The sequence below is a fragment of the Ipomoea nil genome, unplaced genomic scaffold (assembly GCF_001879475.1).
Source record: "Ipomoea nil cultivar Tokyo-kokei standard unplaced genomic scaffold, Asagao_1.1 scaffold1401, whole genome shotgun sequence".
Lineage (NCBI taxonomy): Eukaryota > Viridiplantae > Streptophyta > Magnoliopsida > Solanales > Convolvulaceae > Ipomoea > Ipomoea nil.
Genome location: NW_017617829.1, coordinates 814838 through 820698, shown reverse-complemented (window position 1 = coordinate 820698; position 5861 = coordinate 814838). Strand labels below are relative to the sequence as shown.

The 5861-nt window shown below is 34.0% G+C and overlaps 1 long non-coding RNA gene across 1 annotated transcript; it reads left to right on the top strand.

Moving 5' to 3' along the window:
* Window positions 1-231: 231 nt before the first annotated feature.
* Window positions 232-4424, top strand: LOC109186055. Its single transcript, XR_002055077.1, has 3 exons — window positions 232-243; window positions 2593-2598; window positions 4323-4424. It is a non-coding gene; the product is annotated as an uncharacterized LOC109186055 (long non-coding RNA).
* The last annotated feature ends 1437 nt before the right edge of the window (window positions 4425-5861 follow it).

Genomic DNA, 5861 nt, shown 5'->3' with positions numbered 1-5861 from the left:
GGTACCTCGCTATGCAAATTTTCTAAAAGAGGTATGCACATTGAAAAATAAACAAAATAAAGGAATTGATGAAGTGAAAGTGCACGAGAATGTCTCTATGGTTAGTCAAGGCAATCTTCCTGAAAAGTGCAAAGATCCAGGTATGTTTACTATTCCGTGCATGATAAGTGGTGTGAAACTTGAAAATGCTATGTTAGATTTAGGAGCTTCTATTAATGTGATGCCATATTCTGTTTATAAATCGTTAAATCTTGGACCCCTGAGTAAATCTACTATAGTAATTCAATTGGCTGATGGATCTACTACATATCCTAGGGGTGTGGTTGAGGATTTGCTTGTTGACGTTAATAATCTGGTTTTTCCTGCTGATTTTTATGTGCTTGATATGGAAAATAATAATCATATTTTGTTAGGAAGGCCATTCTTAAAAACTGCAAAAACAAAAATTGATATTCATAGTGGTATGCTTACTATGGAGTTTAATGGTAAATTTGTGAATTTTAATATTTATGATACCATGAAATCTCCTAGTGATGATAATTTTGCAATTTTTGTTGATTCTTTGAAGTTTGTTACGTTTGATGAAATTACTTCTAATGAAAATAAAGAAGAAAAAAATAATAAATCATCTTTGAGTACTAATTTGCAAGACGGGACTATTTCTTTGAATAATCATAATCATCGAAGGTACTCAAAAAGACGATGGAAATTTAAAGAAATATCATAAGTCGAGCCAACGACGATAAACAAAGGCGCTGCTTGGGAGGCAACCTAACGTGTGTTTGTTCCATTCTTTTTCTTTTATTCCCGTTTCTCATTCAATTACCCTTTTTCTGTGCTTTTTTTTTTTTGTTCAACATTGGGGACAATGTTGATAATAAGTGTAGGGGAGGGAATTTAGTTTTATTATTTGTTTGCATATGTCAAAATTTTCAAAAATTTTCACAAATATTTTACTAGTATTTTATGCAAAATAAGTATTATTTTGAAAAAAAAAATTCCTTTCCTGAAATTCATAATGTGATTGAATAAATAGTTTGGGAAATTGTGATTAGTTTGTTAGCATTTCTTGTTTGATATGTAGTGGCTATATTAAGTAAGCAATAAACATGTGAGTGTTTTGAGCTATTGACTGACACTTCGGTCTTATTTTCTTTCTATTGTGCGATTTCTTCCATAATTTTGTTTCTCTAGAACTTGCATTGATTCTCTTTTAAAGCTAATTAGACCATGCATGATTCAAGTCTGATTAAGGCCATTATTTGATTTTGAGCCTCACTAGCCAAATAACCGGTTTGTCCCATGATTTATTTCCCTTCGTTAACCCACTTTGAGCTTTATGGCCATTCTTTTCTTTATCCTGAACCACATTATAAGCCCTTTATATCTAAAAATAATGCCTTCACCCAGCTGAATAACTAGTGGAGCAAATTTTGAATTATTCTTGTAATCTACGTGAGGTTGTGAGGAAGAAGTGTGGGGAGGTCACTTTCTTGTATTAATATGATTGAGAATGAGGTGGGTTGTATCTTCATTACCGATTTGTCGCTGGTCTTCTATGAAAAAGAAAACGAAGACAATTCATGATTCCAAAAAAATATGGAAATTGAAAAAAAATGAAGAAATGGGAGAAATGATGAATGTATGTTGAAAAAAAAATGTTGCTGAATTTTATGAGAAAAATGAGAAAGAATCAGCAGTTTGTTCTGAGTCTGAAGTTACCTCTGAATAAATGAAGCAAGAGGAAATTCTGGTAATACTGAGGAAGCATTCTATACTTTTGAGAATGATAATCATGTTGGAGCCTCAATGAGATGAGTTTTTGATTGGAAATTGAGGGTGTTGGATTCTTTGTATTTAATTGCTCCTCTAATTTTAAGCTTTTGTTTAAGTAACTTTCCTAAAAAATTTCCTAATCCTTATGATTTGTGTCATGCATGACTCTTGTAGTGGTGATTGAGAAGATATGCAAGCCTATGGTAGAACAATTTTATAGGAATGAACATGAGTGAAATCTATACACATCAAATACTTGAGTGATGAGTGATATTCCTATAAGGGCTTACTTATTTAGCTCTCTCCATTTTCAGACGGGGGTGCTAACTTATTAATTGCAGGGTGCTTCAGATTGTTGTTCATTATATGTTATGAGTTTTGGGAATTTCATTTTAATTTACTTCGCAAATAATTAGTTTGCTTGAGGACAAGCAAACGTTTTAGTGTGGGGGGATTTGATCAGCATATTTTACACTCATATTTTAGGTACATTTTTGTAATAATTTTGCATTAGTTATTTAATATTATCTAATAATTAGTTCTTTTTATATATAATATATAATATATAATATATATAATACATACTAGTATATATATAATACGTACTATCCTATAAACATATATATATATATATATATATATATATATATATATATATATATATATATATATATTTTATATTAGTATTATTAGCTAGTCCAATTCCTATCCTAAAGACAAAAGAAACAAAATAATTAACATTATTTGAATGCTTCTTCAGGACGTGCGGCAAAGCTTCATACAAATCATGTGGCACACCAGCGAACAAATTGGAAGCATTTCGTCAATTGCAGCGCTATTCCCACGGCATCATTACAAGAATTGTCAAAAGATTATGTTGTGCGGCACAAAAGTAGGAAACGGGTGGTAGGAAAATGATTGGAAAATATTTTTAGAGTAGTATAAATAGTGTAGGTTTCCTATTAAAAATCGTTCATTCTTCCCCTCTCGATTATTCTGTAAAGTTATTATCAATGTCCATTCGTTGCTAATTTCTTTAGCTTGGTTTAGTGAATTGAAGCCCCGGAATTGATTATTCTGTAAGATTATTTATTTATTTTTATTATATAATTTTTATGCATTTGGGTATTAAATATTCTTCTAAGTTATTTGAATAGTTGTATCATTTAATTGCTAGGGAGGCCTACTAGTTATTTACTTGATATAATTATTTGCTATATTAGATAATGTTGTGCTACAAATTATTCTAATATTCAGTAGCAACTGGGTTAATTATTGACGGCTTAGTGATAATTGGACTCGGGAAGAATATTTTCCTAAATTAAATGCAACCGCTTGTGCTTGTGTTATTTAGTTTGTCGGTTTTCCTAGTTCCTATTGCTGCTATTAAATTAAATCTATTGCGCTTGTCTTAGTTATTTAGTAGTTAGGGGTAATTAAACCTTGTGTGCTTTAGTTACCTATAACTAAGGGAAAACGGAAATGAAATAATTTCACGACAAATATTCAATTGCATATTAATTACTTTATGAATCAATGATCAGTGTTAAATTCCGGTGGTGGATCTTTACTAACTAAGGTTTTCTATTATAAGTGTTTCAATATATTATTTTCATTGCTTTATTCGTTCAATTAAATTTCTTGTTTATTTAAATTCTCTTTTATTTTATCTTTATTCTCGATATATTCCAAACCCCCCTACCTTTAATTTGAGCACAAAAGTTAAACTAGTTACTCCTCGTGGGATCGATCCTTACTCCCGCTACTACGTTTGTAAGGTTTTAATTTGGGAGCCTACGACAGCTCGCCATGTTATCATTTATTAAGATTTCATATTTATATTACAAACAGTTAAGGGCATTTAAGGGTCATACATCCATAAACATATTACATATTACATTTTACATTACAAAGAAATCCAGTTTCAGGAATTGTGTTGAGCAATTAATGTGCAATCCAACTATCAGCTTAGGCTTTTAGTTGAGATGGAGCACATGCTTCAATTTGGTATCAAAGTTAGACCAAAGGTCATGGGTTCGAATTTCACCGCCACCCATAAGCGACTACAATCCACGTGTTGCTTGGAACCCACCGCACAAGTGAGGAGGCGTGTTGAGCCATTAATGTGCAATCCAACTAATCCTTTTCTCAAACTCACAAATATTGACCGGGTTTATGATTTAACACTGCTTCCACCCTAATGGCATAATATATTGAAATATGTCAACAAATATCATAACACATTTTATAAAACTAGGGTTTATGATTTAACACTGCTTCCACCCTAATGGCATAATATATTGAAATATGTCAACAAATATTGACCAAACACTGCTTCCACCCTAATGGCATAATATATTGCAATATATCAGCAAATATTGACCACATACCAGAAAATATGACAACACATTTCATAAAACAAAGAATATAAAACTAGCGTTTACGATTTAACACTGCTTCCACCCTAATGACATAACATATTGCAATATATCAGCAAATATTGACCACATATCACAAAATATCACAACACATTTTATAAAACAGAGTATATAAAACTAGGTTTTATGATTAAACACTACTTCCACCCTAATGGCATAATATATTACAATAAATCAGCAAATATTGACCACATATCACAAAATATCACAACACATTTCATAAAACAAAGTGTATAAAACTAGAGTTTATGATTTAACACTGCTTCCACCCTAATGGCATAATATATTGCAATATATCAGCAAATATTGACCACATATCAAAAAATATCACAACACATTTCATAAAGCAAAGTATATAAACCTAGAGTTTACGATTTACTTGATTTCTCCCAAAAAATCCCCAGAGAACAAGGGCTTCTAGTAATCACTAGTCACCACTACTACAGAATTCGCATATAACGTCGGGTATTTAACGTCGGCTATTTAGATAGCCGCACGGACATGCGAGGTATAGAATCGCTCACGGAATTTGTCCTTCAATCTTTCCCAACAAAATCCCGGCTCTCCATGGCAACCCGGTCATTCGTGGACCCACCACAAATCCGCTTCATGACTGAAGTAGAAAGTTGCTAACCCAACTCAACGCTCTTCGAGACACCCAACTACCGCAAAGATCTTGTCTAGCGAACGAATCCACTCTTTCAAGACCGCGGAGTCTTCTTCCCCGGCAAAGACTGGAGGTCGATGGCTTGACACTGGGCTACCAACGTCACGGTTTCCATTCGGTGGTGACGGAGGAGGATTATTGTTGTTGTGGAGGAGAACTTTTCTCAGAGTCTGCGTAATCTGAGTGAGACGCTGATGGTTCTGAGCTTGGTTCTCGTTCGTGGGTATTTTCGGAGTCCATGCACGGTGAAGAGGTGGTGCCATTGCAGAGTTCTATAGAAGCAACACGGTTACAGCAAGAGAAACGGAGAAGTTTTGGATTGCATCTGGTTTTGTCTACAGGTGAAGAAGAGAGTCTTGTGCACACAGTTGGTGCACCAGAAGATTCAACGGACCTAACCAACGGATCAACGCATGATCTGTTGGCCAGGTTCGTTGAATAGCGGACCAAGGCAACGGATCTAGGCATGATTCGTTGCCTTGCACCGTTGCTTAGCGGAGCCAAGTGGCGGGGCTTCCCAAGCCCCGTCAGAAAGCTCCGCCAGGCAAAAGCTGGGCCCTCTGTGGCTCAGATACGTGTCGTTCAGACTGGGATTAGTGGGCCCTTGAAGCTCGGATACTCGGGCTCGTTACGACGCACTAGTAGAAGTTAGTTTCGTTTAATTTGGAGTTAGAAAGCATGATTTACAGTTAGAAATGTGAGAAATGAATACTCTGTAGATTGTTGTTGTCTGTGAACTATATTAGTAAATGAACTTATATCTTTGGAGCATTGTTATTTGATTTTCCTTATTTCACAGTGAATGGGATTTAGAACATATATTTCACAGTAAAGAGCATGTTAGTAGATTTCATTGCTTAAAGTGCATTTTTTGCTCTAAGTATAGCCTATGATCTATTTCAAAAATCTATATCTATTTTGGAAAATCATTATCTATTTGCATTGAGAAGATTGCATGATATTTGATTTCCAAAATGGGA